The 14,134-nt window shown below is 39.4% G+C and overlaps 1 protein-coding gene across 7 annotated transcripts in view; it reads right to left on the reverse strand.

Annotated features, from left to right (window-relative positions):
* Positions 1 to 14,134, reverse strand: part of LOC117776533 (neurocalcin-delta A) — a 71,649-nt gene that overhangs the window by 20,857 nt on the left and 36,658 nt on the right. For 3 of the 7 annotated variants that reach the window (XM_034610514.1, XM_034610518.1, XM_034610513.1), the window contains one exon: positions 13,291 to 13,369. The exons of 3 other annotated variants lie outside the window; for them this stretch is intronic. The gene's annotated coding sequence lies outside the window, so the exon portion shown is untranslated. Of the gene's footprint in view, positions 1 to 13,290; positions 13,619 to 14,134 lie in introns of those variants that run through there. One more of the 7 variants, XM_034610517.1, reaches the window with a different exon arrangement.

A 14,134-nucleotide genomic window follows, 5' to 3' on the forward strand; every position in this document is an offset into this window, starting at 1 on the left:
AAGCATGATAGGGACTGCTTTGTTGCACAGAGGCAACTCAATAAAGAAATTAAAGTTAGTGTTATTTCCACACTGCTGTTGCAAATTTTGTCTCTTGAAGCAAACTACCGACTATCTCTACAGCCAACAACAGATTATTGTTCAAATCGAGGGTGCAGACAGTGATTCAGATTCTCACGGGCCTGAGACCCGCTGCTCACGCAGGCAGTGTGGACACTCTAACCTGATAACATGGGTGCCTAAATGGAAAGCAAGACGATCAGCGACGCGCATGCGCAGCTCACGCAGCCAGTGTGGCCTGTGTGTTAGTTTACAAAGACACACCAGTTAAGCTGCTGATGTTTTCCAATCACTTCCTTTTTGGACAAAATAACTTGACTTAACTATGAAAACACAAAGCTTCTCAATGATGAAAGGCTGTGTGGACTGTGATGATGTTAATGACGTATGAATACATGTTTATAATCTATTACAGTATTTATTCCATTTTAATTTATAAGAGAGAGAGGTGAAGAGACTGCAGCAGTGAGAGTAAGAGGAGACAGGGAGGCAAGATGAAAACAAATGCATACTGTATAGTGTGTATGTGTACACGTACACACACACACACAGACACACACACACACACACACACACACAGAGTCTACTCAACCTTGTCTACACCTTATTTCATACTCTTTATCCTCAGAAGACCAATTCACTCCCTTATGAAGAAATATTATTGCAGTCACCATAGTAACATACAGCAAAGTCTTCCAGCCATTGACTAGCTTTCTGGCCGAGCGCATACACACACACAGACACACACACAGTCTCTAACTACAGGATGTGTGTGCCAGTGTATGTAGGTGTATGGGTAGTTGTGTGGGTGCATCTCCAGTAAGAAAACGAGTTAAGTTACAAGTAGCAAACTGTGATGAACACATGAAAAAATTCAGAAAAGTAATGAAAAACCCAATAATCAAATAATAACTGAGACACAAAATGATCAGTCTATTTTGCATTTATCTTTTCATCTGAAGCAGTTTTTTCTCTGATGAATTACAATCAGCAGTATATAGACAAAGTAAAAAAGGAAAACCTTTACAAACAATTCTCACCTCATTTCTGAATGCAAGGATGCATTAACAAGGGGGACATCTCATAGTCTTTTTATTGCTAAAATTTTCAAAATCCATATATTCACAATTAACTTGACAGAGTGTTTGCAGTTTCCATCATGTCTTAGAGCTACAGTCGCCAGTCGCCAGACTCCCTTGCAGGATATTTCAAATACTTTATCTCTTTTTAGAATAACACTGGAGAATAGCAGGGCAGCAAATATGGATGTGGGCTCTCTATTGCAGCTGTACACAAAGGCAGGCCCCTGTCAATGACTTAAATCTTTGGATCCCACTGTGCAGAATGCACACCTTCATCTGGATTCAAAGAACATTCAGCAAAGCCTTGGTGACCTAGCTGCATTCTGGTCTACTCACAATGTGCAAGACTGTTCAGTATTACACAATACAAGACATGCAGAAACTATACATAGAATATTGGTATGAGTATAAAAGATATTTAGAATTAGTATTCAAATGGCTCATGCCATAATTGTACTAATAAATGTAGTAACTCAATATACAATAGCCTTTTTTAAAAGGTCACTAATGTATGAATACATATGGCACTAATTAAAAAGTAATTAACCTGTATCTTTTTACTCACAGACGATATTTCTTAATGAAAAACATTAACAAATAGATTTAGTTTGTGGAGCATAAATGAGAAAGAAAAGAGAGCCCCCCCCCCTTTTTTTTTTTCTTTCCAAAAACATATAACCACTTTGTTTTTCTAAATGAAAGGCAGCAGCTTGAGTTTTCAGGACAACAGGCAGCAGGACTGACAGGAGTGGGAATGGGGAGGAAAAAGACACACGCACACACCAATCTATCCACAGGGTTAGCCGTCAATGTATCTGTTTATGCTTTTCCAGATAAAAAAAAAGTCCAAATGCATCTTATTCTACCCATTAAGCTATAGCCTCGGTTCCAAGGAGTCCTTCAAAAGGAGAAACATCTCCCCTCAATGCTCTGAATCTGGGAATTGAAATAGGAAAACAGGCAGTGGCAAACAGCCAGGCAGTAGCTGGATAGAGAAGCTGGATAGAGGGTGAACCAAGAGGGGGGGCAGATGAGTTTGTACTACTTGGACTGAAGCCAACATTTCTAGGATCGGCTCCTTCATGCTTCCCTTCCCTTTTGTAATAAGGCTGACCGTTGTGTAAGCTTCTTCCAATTAAATGAACTCTGAACCTGATACAGGAGACAAACAGTGTGTGACTCGAGTCAGAGTGATTGGTGGCTGCTACCTGGTGAGCGTGATGCTGTCGTCTTCAGCCCTTATACTTTTAAATGGCCCTCTTATCCTTCATTAAGTTGCTATGGTAACAGACCTGAGAGGATGTTGTGGAGGAGGCAACCACACATTGTGCCTACTGATTCTGGAGAAGAAGAGTGTACCAGTGAGAGGCAGATGACACACTTCCTCAAGTCAATTTCATAATCAACTTTAAGGGTTATGCAACTTAATGTGTGAAGCCCCAGTGCAGAGGTCCGTAGTCCCAGCTATGTGTAATTGTTCTTGTATTAAATAAGGATTACATAACAATGTTACTATTTATACTGGCGTCCATTAGATATACAAATGTGTAAAGCTTTTCGATAACCACGGACTAAACATTTACTCAGCTGAGTCACATTTAAAACTATTCTGGTGTACTGTTGTAAGAGTCACATCTGTTTGAGTCTCTGGGTGGACTCTCCTTCTTCGTCCAACAGAAAATGACCCGTCTTGTACACAGAGGTCATAACTACTTTCTTTGGCTCTTTGTCTGCAGTGCCTTGGTGGGAGCTCCCTGCCTGCCAGGCAATGGATCACTGGACCTGGTTAATTGGATGTCTAACTGCTGGGTCCCAACAGGGGGGAGACAGTATAGATATCCCCCTGTCTCTTATAAATTATATTACAATTCTCTGCCGCCAACATCAATAGCTTCAACATGAAGCCTGACTCGTCTGATTCATGTCACTAAACATTTGCAAAGCCCAGCCACATTAGTCAATAATCGTGACAGATTTCTAACTTTGTTTTCCAAATGATTTTACTTCCTGCTCACACATATTAAACTGGAATTACCATGTTACAAGAAGTAACTGGTAATATAGTCTCCCGTTAAAATACGTGATTTATGGCACTGAATAATGTCCAGAAAAGTGTTTTGATGTCATGCATATAGTTCAGAAATGCATTCTTTTGAGGTATCCCTGCTTCCTATAGGACTACAGACATGACCTTAAGCTGAGAGATCAAAAATGTATTTATGATCATTTGATAGGAATGATGCCATCATGATATAACCATGAAGTCAGAAAGTAACGTCATATAGTGAGGCCAGTAACTTTTGCAACAAATAAGTTAAACTAGTTAATCATTTGTCATCATACGGAATAAAGATATCATGATGACATCATTATGAAATGTTGTTATTACAGCATAAAAAGTTAGCAGTGCCTGATTGAGGTATAGATGGTGCCCATGCAGTAAATGCTTTTCATTAGTCCTAGTATTCAAATGCAAAATGTAAACAAAGAATGTTAAATAAATTTCTTACACTTCTCCTTTTGTAGTTTGGTTTTGGAGAGGGTAAACAATAACAAACCACCATCAAAGCTGTGTATAAATTAGCCATGCCTAGCTACACTTTGTAAGCTAGGACTGGATGTTTGGTGTTCAGTGTCGTGGCTTAGGGAACTGTCAGACAGTTAACCTTACATGTGCTCAGTTACATACCCATCTGTGTATTAAACACATCTGAATAAAATGCTCCTGACAGACTAAAGATAATGGATAACTTTCTATAAAAACTTTCAAAGAAACTGATGGGGGATGATAACAAAAGAACTGCCTCACACCTGCTGGACACACGCACCCATTAGTATTGTTAAAGTTGAAGTGAGTTGGCTGTAAAAGGAGACAAAGAACCATTACAGATAAGAGATGTTGAGAGCAGCTGGAGAATGAATGGCTGTTACAGGATGAGTGCAAGGTCTATCATGTCTTATAGTGTATGCTTAATAAGAGACAGAGTGTAAAAAGAGCGTGGGACAGTAAAAAGAAAGGGAAGGAGAAAACATGGAGATGGTTCTGATTGAAGACTGCCCCAGGGGATTCAACAAAGCTTGCTCTGTTTCCTGTGGTCAAGAAAAATATAGAAACAGGATACAACATCATGGAAAATAACAGAGCGGAAGTTACATCACAGTAGAGGTCATGGGTCACGATGAACATAGGGAACTGGGATATGCTGAACAGTGAACATGTATTAAAGCCTAAAGGTTACTGAGAATTCACATTAGTGGACAGTTACACTGAGTGGTTTTCATTGTTGTGAAATCTAATAAAAAAATTGGAAACGGTTTAATGTGAATATGTGTAATTATGGTTTTGGGCAACCATCAAAGTAGCTATATGTCACACCACGGGCACTGCTGCCAATCAATGATAATTTTCACTTTTTGGCAATAATGGATTTACAGGATGTCTGTGTAAACAAAGTAAAGTAATAAGTTGTGAGACAGAAGGAGCTAAGAGTGGTTCTGACACGTCTACCACTGCTGTTGTCATTCAAACTCAGTCGTACACAAAGAAAAACACACTGACATAGTATGTAATCACAAAACTAATTCAGGATCTCCCTTCCACATATTGCATTCAAGTTACTTTTAAGTGAAGATTCAGACATGGCACTCTTCTCCTTTCACCTCACATATAAGATGTACATTCTGACAGCCAAAGATATCTGCAAGCACTGAGGAATTCCAAGTAGCTGTGTATTAGAGATTCATAACCTCCCTGCTGCCACATAGTCATTTACTCTCATCCTCAGTGGCTGAGAGCTGTGTCTGAGCTCCATCTGAAAGGTAAAAAAATCGGATAGAATCAAAATAATGTAGTGAATAAATTGATTTTTTTTTGTTATTCCCCCAAAAAAGATCAAATTTGATGTTCAATTAGGTGAGGAGTGAATTATTAAATTATTTTATTCCTAATATCTAATGTGTTTTCAGTGACCCAGTACCAAATGTTCTTTCATTAAGTCTTCTATATCCAAGTCTTGACAGTAATCGAGAACCATGCCTCAACAAACATGAAGAACATTCGGGTCAAGTAAGCACATAAATTAAATTTAGCCTTCAAGAAACGCTTGGAGATTTGTGATCAGAACAATAGACTATGGTGCAAAAGAGCCAAAAAACATGCAGATAATTCATTCAATAACTATGCTAAACTTTTGTTGCAATTCAGTATCTTGCTAGACAGTGGTTTATTTTATGTACCATGAATGACACAATTCAGCTCCTTACCTTATAACTGAGGTTAAAACTATTTTCTGCATGGTACCTGTCTAGAGCTGGAAGTGTAATTATTTTGCTCTAGAAATTCAGTTTCCTCTTTCCTTTTTCTGCCAAATGCTTCTAAAATGTTGTTGAGGCTGGGGGTTGGGCTGGGATATGGACCCAAATAAATGGGCAGCATCAGGAATTGCTTTCACCTGCACAAAACAGCAGCTGAAACTATGAGGTCAGATTGTCTGTGTGGTAACAACTTAATGGATGATAGCGTGTGGAAAATAGTGAGCACAGCAATACAATGCAGTGGCAGAGCAAAACACAAAGTTCAAGATCTTTTATGTGATTATAAGAAGTGTAAAAAAAAAAATTAGGGTTCATTATGAAACTTTGGCAGGGCAAATAAGAATATGTCTAGAAGGAACACTGCTTTGAGCCCACTTATAGTTCAACTTTGTCCCTACTGTGTGGGACAGAATGAAACTTGGTGGAGTAAAAGCTACTAAACTGAGTCAGTTCCACAGCTGGTAATTTTGGTATTGATTGTTTTTCCTGCTAAGAAAATAGCGAAGAAATTAAACTGAACTCACTTAACTGGACTTTTCAAATGTTCTCATAGTAGGCTAACAATCACCTACCTGACTAAAGCAAACCCTGACCCTTTTTTATGACTGTTGTAGGACTGCATCCATTGATTAGTTTTTCTTAACAATTATTCTGCTGATTAAAGAAACTGCAAAAACATGCCACTCACAATTTCTTTAGGTGATGTCTTCATATTGCTTGTTAATTTAAAAGACCAATACTCTAAAATCAAAAGATACTCAGTTAACTATAATATAAAAAAAGCTAGTGTTCTGTTTAATTACTGAAATCATTCATTGATTAGCAAAAATAATCCAAACCATTACTGAAAATGTACATTATTTGTTGATTGACCAATTATGAATCTTTTGGACTCACAAATGATCACAAAGCAGCCTTTAATAAGTACTATCAGATATGAAGATTCCAGTGCATTGTCTTTTATTCTGAACATTGATGATTTTTTTGAAAAAAGAATTCAAATTACAAATTCAAAATAAAACTTGGATGAGAGTCATTTAGTTTTGTCTAAATATCTGTACAGCACTATCACATGCTCCTGTGTACTGACAAGGATGACACTGAAATCCGATGTTGTCGTTTTCCCATGCTTCCTTTTCAACATTTTGCAAATTGTTCTCCATTCCCACAACACATTCTCTTTCCATCACAACAAGCAGATACATAGAAACACATTCCTTTTATCTGTGTAGCATAGTACATTATTGCTTGTAAAAAGTCAATGCAGCACCAACTACCATAACTAAATACCTCATAACTAAACCTCATAGGGAATGTTCTTCAACATTATGACAGGGGACTGAAGGAACACATTTATCAAGTGCCTGGCCGTTGCCTCAGTTGCTGCACTGTGGCTTCAAAGGTTAAACAACAGGTTTAGTTTCTGGCAAATCTTTTCTTTTTTTCGATTCACAGAAGGTGAACTTTGAGTAGTAATTTCCAGTGTAGTGAAACTGACTCAAATTACTTCCCTTACTATAGGGTGCATTCTCAGTTATGGCAGCCAATAAGATCTTGTTTGAGCATCAAGTACAACCAAGGAACACAGCGACAGGCTACAGGAAAAGAACTCGTTTTTTTCCCGTGTGTCCTGCATGACACAACAGTCTGTGTGAATTCCTCTCTGTAACTAGAAATAGAACATCTGTTTCCCATAGTTTGCCTAAACCAATGCCTGGCAGCCTATAGACCTAGACTTTCCCTTAAAAATGATATATGTCAGCGAGTGTGGAACCTTTTAACTGCAGGCAGCCTGAGAGAGCATTCTACAGCCTACTGAGGCTGGATTTGGGTTAAATGACCTATGACCTCTTCAAATAAACACCCATGGGAGAATGACAAAGAGCACGGATGACCAGCTGTCCCTTGAAACTAGCTCTAACATGTCTGTCCATAAGCAATTGCTCTTGCAAATCACAGAGATCACGACTTTCGCAGAAGATAGAGAGTGCAATTATTTCTACATGGCTGCTCTGAAGGAAATTTGTTTTATTTGCTACTATTCCACGAATAAACTAATCTCTAGGTCAATTACAGCCCAGCAAAACACAACTGAGAAAAACTACTCTTCTATTATCCAGGCTAACAATGACCAACAATACAGAGCATTGCTGTTTGTCCAACGTGCAGTGAACACATGAATATTTCCATAAGTGTGGCTGATGTCATATTTCTAAATGTGTTTTTTCCTCTCCTTACAATCACTGATGAGTCCCAGGCCACAGCTGCTCACACAGGCAGCTTAAAACATCACAATACCTTGGCAAAGAAGTGTAATTGTACCCCAACTGTCCTGGTTGCCCTGTCCCTCTTGTTTTGACCTGCATGAGGAGTGCATTCAAAGGAGTGAAATATGTCACAGCCAACTCAGTGACGGGACCATGATGTCTGACATTTCCACAATTCAGTTAAATGTTTGAAAATGTTCAATACATTTGAATTAACACTGTACAAACGCATTAAATGCCATTGTCATTGTTGAATGCCCTTTTAGTCACTCAGGTACACACAGAGACAATTATGTGGACAATGCCCCATGTCTCATAGTTTATCTCTTTGATAAAAAACAATGGCTGAGTGGTAGAGCGATTGCCCTCCAACCAGAAGATCGGCAGTTCGATTCCTTGGGCAAGATGCTGAACCCCGAATTGCCTCTCATAGAACAAAAAAAAGTGCTGCTAATAGATGCACCGTATGAATGTGTGTGTGAATGGGTGAATGGCAAACTGTACTGTACATCAAGACTAGAAAAGCGCTATATAAATACAAACCAAAAAAAAACAAGTATATACCAAGCCTAATGCTAGAATGTGCTCGGTGAGGGTATTCTAATGCAACAATGTGTGACAAACATGTTACCGGCTTGAGACCTCCAATTCACCCAGGGAAGCTTTTGTTCGGCTTCCGACACAAGACACAGTGTAGTAGAGGGAGCTCTTATTGAGTGGGTGTTTATGTGAGAAAGCCCACATTTAACAAACTCTTCCAAGTGCTTCACAAATCATTTGTAAGTTGTACCATAAAACTGTGAGTGGTGCTGTATAGCAGTGTCTTGATGAGTAGGTTTGTATTTTGTGTCATGTATGTGCAAATGCATGATGCAATAAATAATTAGTTTAACCATTTTATGTGATGAAATAAATAATTTCAGCTATCTGGCGACAGAAACAGAAACATTTCCTTTTATAATAAAGTAAATATAATAACAGCCAGTCCCTTCAAAGTCACTCCTTATCTACTCACCACTATTGAGGTAAATGGGACCCCTTCTTCAGACGTAATAAAACAACAGAAAAAAACACAACATCTCCATACTGCTTGTGTGGTTTCATCCAAGTGTCCATAAGCCGCGGCATTCAAATTTGACTCAAAACAGCGTCATTTACACCATGTTTTAAGCCTAAATGTCCTCTGATATCTTCCTGAGGCACGTTTACGTTCTCATGGGCACACCGGAAAACCGCATACACTGCACACAAGCTCTCGCCTAAGGGCATGCGTGGGGTGCGTTTAAAACACGGTGTAAATGATCTCGTTTCTAGTCGAATATGAATGTCGGGGTGTGCGGACACTTGCAAACTTACAAATAACAGCGGTGAATCCAGAGGGTGCAGGTGATTTGTGTAGGCTTCTTGTGATAATAACTGTCAAGTAGATAAAAACACTTGCAGCTTTAGAGCTAGAACCAGTTGGTAACTGATGTTGATTTATTATGTTATTCTAGAACCCCCTACCATGCTATTTTTTATTTTCAATTCACCTGAAATTCCTGGTCTAGTAGTATAGAAGACAATTCTTCTGCTACATCTAAAAACACACCTGGGGCCTCATTTATAACTGAGAAAGTATATAACTGAAAGTTGCATACGCCACTTCTCACGCAAACGTTGGGATTTATAAAAACAAAACTTGACAGGAGAATGTGCGAACTTCTGACCCATGCGTACAAACATTTTGGAGACGGGAAAATGACGATGCTGATGTGACTTACATTAAAACCAACAGCGTTATTGGTGCTTGCTTGACATAACTGTTCCATACGAACAACGAACAACTTCAATTGAAAATTATATAAAACAACTTACAGCAAATTATATTCCTATACCATTTAACAGCAGAGTTGCAGAGTCATTAATAGTTTGTCATAATATCTTCTAACAATGTGCGTATATAATCAAGTACAAGTGTGTGTAAAAACACTTGTGCGTAATGCTGCGTGATGGTTGCACTGGCACTGATAGAGTGCGCAAATGGAAGGATTAGGAGGAAACAAGAGTTCAGTGATCACATATATTTGTTGTCCCATGATGCTAACTAATCAGCTGATATAGATTCTATAAATCTGTGATCTTGGACCTTTGTGCTGAGTCCAGTATTACACAGATCGACCCGACGGAACCGAACCATCCCAGTACAAACACAAGCTCTCACCACTCTAGTTTATTAGCTGACAGGTATGTGTGTAGCATGATTAACACTGTATAATATTCACATACCTTCTATGTAGAGCCTCTTTTAATCATTAAAATAATAATTCTGTTAAATTTTATAGATTGGGGACATTTTTTGCCTTCACCTTTGAATTCGATTTTTTTTATTTATTTCAGGCTCCATTCTCTTGAAGTCACTCTCGCTCACTGTATTATCCGCAGCAGCAGCAGTGTATCAGTGTATTTCTTTATTAATGACATCCCTGCTGTGGCCACCAAACAATCCGTCTGTCTTCAACTGCAACTCACTAACAAACACCTCGATGTCGGTGTCAGAAAGTTGCTCTTCTTCTTTTCATCGCTTAATGCCACGATTCACCATGGAAACCCATTGGTCAGCAGGACAATTTAATATTCATGCTTTGCATTGACCATTTATGGTTGAATGTGGGATATGAGGCAGATTCACGTACGAACGTTTCCAGGTGGACTGTGATTTATACAGGGAAAATTCTGTTCAGGTGTGCGTGTGCACGGTTTTATAAATGCGATTTTTCTTTTGCGTACAGCATTTTCTGTTTTCATGCGCATGTACATTTTTCGTATGAATGCTACGCATTGTTGTATAAATGAGGCCCCTGGTATTTTTAGTTCCTAAAATTGGATCATTATCTGTGGTTGATGATGATAATGATGATTTCTAGTTGTGTGATGTACTGATGGTGACAAAGTAGTCTTTGTCTTTATTAAGTTCCTTATGTTAAAATAACGGCAGCCCTGCCAGCTGTGTTGCTTCGAGGTGAAGTGTTGAAATTTACCAACATTTTGGTAAAGCAAGCAGTTTCAAACATTGTGAACCATGGCACAGGACGCTGTAGCTGTTTCACATTTCCAGGTGGAAACCAATGGTTGGTTAGTGAAAGCTTCATCTCAGAACAAGTTGCAGGATGTGTTAAGTGTTTAAACTGCAACTCTAAAAAGCAGTAAGTTCTAGCAAGTAAAATTGTTTCAACTCTGCATTATTATGCTATCCATCCCAGTTGGATGTAATACACTGGTGTTAAAGATATAAAGAAGTGCTTATTTATAATTTGGATGTAGAAAAATATACACAATATCAGTAAAGCAGTTTTGTTGTCTTCACACAGAGGATCTGACCCAGAGAAAAGGACAACCACAGAGAATAAAGCTGGAAAAAACCTGACGTGACACGGTGTGTGTTCTTTGTAACCGAAAGGCTGAGAAAAAAATGAGAAAATACCATGGTAACCATGTCGCCAATTTTACATGACAGATTTAAGTTAACTGTTCAATACGTAGATCTAGCACTTGCATGTGTTTGTGTGTGTGTGATTCTGCCTCAGGGTTATCTGCTTAGTGTAAAAATGGTTTCACACAGTGGTTTTGGCATCACTCACTGTATATATTCATTCTAAATAACAGCACATTCATATATTTTGAATTCATATTTTCATGTGAAATCAATGAGCCATTGTGTCAATACAGCACTACAATAAAAGCTGTCACCGCCTTCATTTTATGAATTCAGTCTCCGCATGTCAATGTTAAACTTGCAAGGTTATACAATTACCTTTTTTAAAGTACTAATTTTGGACAGTATTATATTTATGTATTTTCATCTGTAAAACTGTCTGAAAAACATTCAACAGCACAAACACAACGAGACACTCTGAGACAATCCACTGCAGCAGGATGTCAGATAAAGCTACAGGCCGAATTGCTAGCGGAGTGTGTGTGTGTGTGTGTGTGTGTGTGTATGCAAGTGACAGTGCTGCCAACATGCCACAGTTTATAATGCGCACATGATATGCAAACACATAAAATCTAGATAACAGTATTTTTGTGCACAAAATTGGGAAATGACACTAGTCTCCTAATTCAAAATGGCCTCTTGTGGTATTAATGCAGCTAATTTCAGAACAAGAAGACATTTCGGGAATGATGTGAGCTCAGGCTCAGGGGATTGTTGGAACTGTTGAACACAAACCATAAAAGGTGGAGGAAGACTAACATACCTTATAAAATGTAGCTTGAACAATCTATTAAATGTCACAATTCGTAGAACTTTCAGTCTGCTTCTGAGGATCCTGAAGGAACATTTACATTTTATCATAAAGCAGCAATAAAAAGTATAACACATACCAACTCCTATATCTAACCTAAAAAAAACTCATTACAATGGACAATATAAGGTAACAACTCCTTCCAAAAAAAACCAACCATAAATCCCATGTGATCATCACCTCAAATTCCAGTTTGTGTCCTTCAGTGATCTTCTACATGTTACTAATGGGCATTCACAGTAATTATAGTCAGTAGATGTGCGACTGTGATAATTCAGGTACAGAGACAATGACCTGTTATACGCATGTTTGTTGGGTTGGAGGAGGGAGGCACTGCTGAAGAGGAGGAGATAAAGTCTCACAGCAAATGAAGAGCTATACTTCTAGAGAAGTAGATAGAGAAGAAGGTGGAGTATTGAAGGGAAATCTGGACAATTTGTAATCCTTGTTTCCTTTCCACCCTATTTGGGCTAAATGGGGGCTGGCATGCCTTTGTTTGAGGCACGCAGGGAGTTGGGGGTGTGTATGTGTGTGTCCGGGGGTGGGGGATGTCTCAAGCGTGACATTTCTCGAGAAAATTCCTCAAAGAAAAATAAATAAATAAAATAAAATGACCTGATCTCACCCCAGTATTAAATATCTTTACAAAAACAGAATGTCTAAACTGACCTTGAGACTATGAGCGTTACATTTTTGCAGCACATACCTCTGAGGCTTTCCCATCCCCAGTGAGGGAGGGGGGCAGGTGGCAGCTGTGCTGCCCCTCTCCCTGCCTCTGATTCTCTGGCAGACAGAGCCAGCAGCTCCAGCCCACACTACTGCCTCTAACATTAGCAACACTTTGGGGGAAAAATGTGGAGCTGCCCATCACATCCAGCTACATGCATATCACACTCAGCCCCCATAATGATCAACCTCCCCTTCTCTATGCCTTCTCTCATCAGTCATTTCCTGCAGGGTGAAGGGGGGGGGGGGGGGGTTATTGGTTGAAAACAGATCTGGCTGCATTTGCCAGGAAATGAAGCAGCTAGTCTTCTCCCCCCCCATTGAAACCTAAAACATTGCACTACATGTGTGCACTAATTCGATTCTCAAGTTCATCTCGGCCATTACAAAAAGAGTTCCCTCACATTCACAGAGACTCATTCACTCGCTGTCTGACTATTCATCTAAAAGACAATCTCCCCTCTGCACAAGTATGTGACTCAGAGGCAGGAGCTACAAGCTCTTCTGGAAGAAACCACTGGCTTCTAAAGCAAAGAGAAAACACAGGAAGCTTACCTCGCGTTGTAGCAATGTAGCTGCTCAGCAGTCCATCACCGAGCACTTTCTCCCTAGACTAAGTTTGTGTCAGCAGCAGCTGCAGGACAAGCAACAGGCGAGGAAACAGAACTGCACAAGAGAGAAACAAAGATGAGAGGAAAAGAAAGGGAGCTTGAACAACAGAGAGGGGGGGGGGGGGAGAGCAATGAATGAATTACTGAGACAGAGCTAAAAGGTACACACAGAGACTCCTAGCTTGGGCAAGAGGTTTGTTAAAAGCCCACAAACTGACTAGCTCTTCTGCCTGCCTGCCCAGCTTGACGTCAGAGTGGTCACATGACCTCAGTCTAGTGCGGAGGGGAAATGAAAATGGAGGAGAGACAGAGGGAGAGAAGGACTGAGAGACTGAGAAGCCTGCGTTGCTGTGGTAACAGGCATACTGCACCGCAATGATTTCAATAGGTCATCTGACACACGCACGCACGCACACACATAGATTGTAACACAGAGGAGCGGGTAAAAGCCAAGCTGCGTGCTGCACAGACAGACTGACCCAGACAAGATGAACAGAGTGAAGCAACTTGAGAGAAATAAAGAAGAAATTTAGAAACTGAGACAAATTTGTTTCAAGTTTACTATATATTGTTTTCAAAGTTCTCAGAAACACATGCAATCAAAAAAGGAATGTACACAAGACAAGCTGCACTTTTAAACTCGTGCTTAGGCTCCTTGAACCAAAATATATGCATGTTTTTCCCTGATTTGTTGCTTAAGATGAAAGGGCTGATGCGTATGTGACAAAATAAAAAAAAATGGCTTCCGTTAATGGAAATTGAATTAACCTATATATGTTGCCACTCTA

This window comes from Hippoglossus hippoglossus, chromosome 16 (assembly GCF_009819705.1).
Source record: "Hippoglossus hippoglossus isolate fHipHip1 chromosome 16, fHipHip1.pri, whole genome shotgun sequence".
NCBI lineage: Eukaryota > Metazoa > Chordata > Actinopteri > Pleuronectiformes > Pleuronectidae > Hippoglossus > Hippoglossus hippoglossus.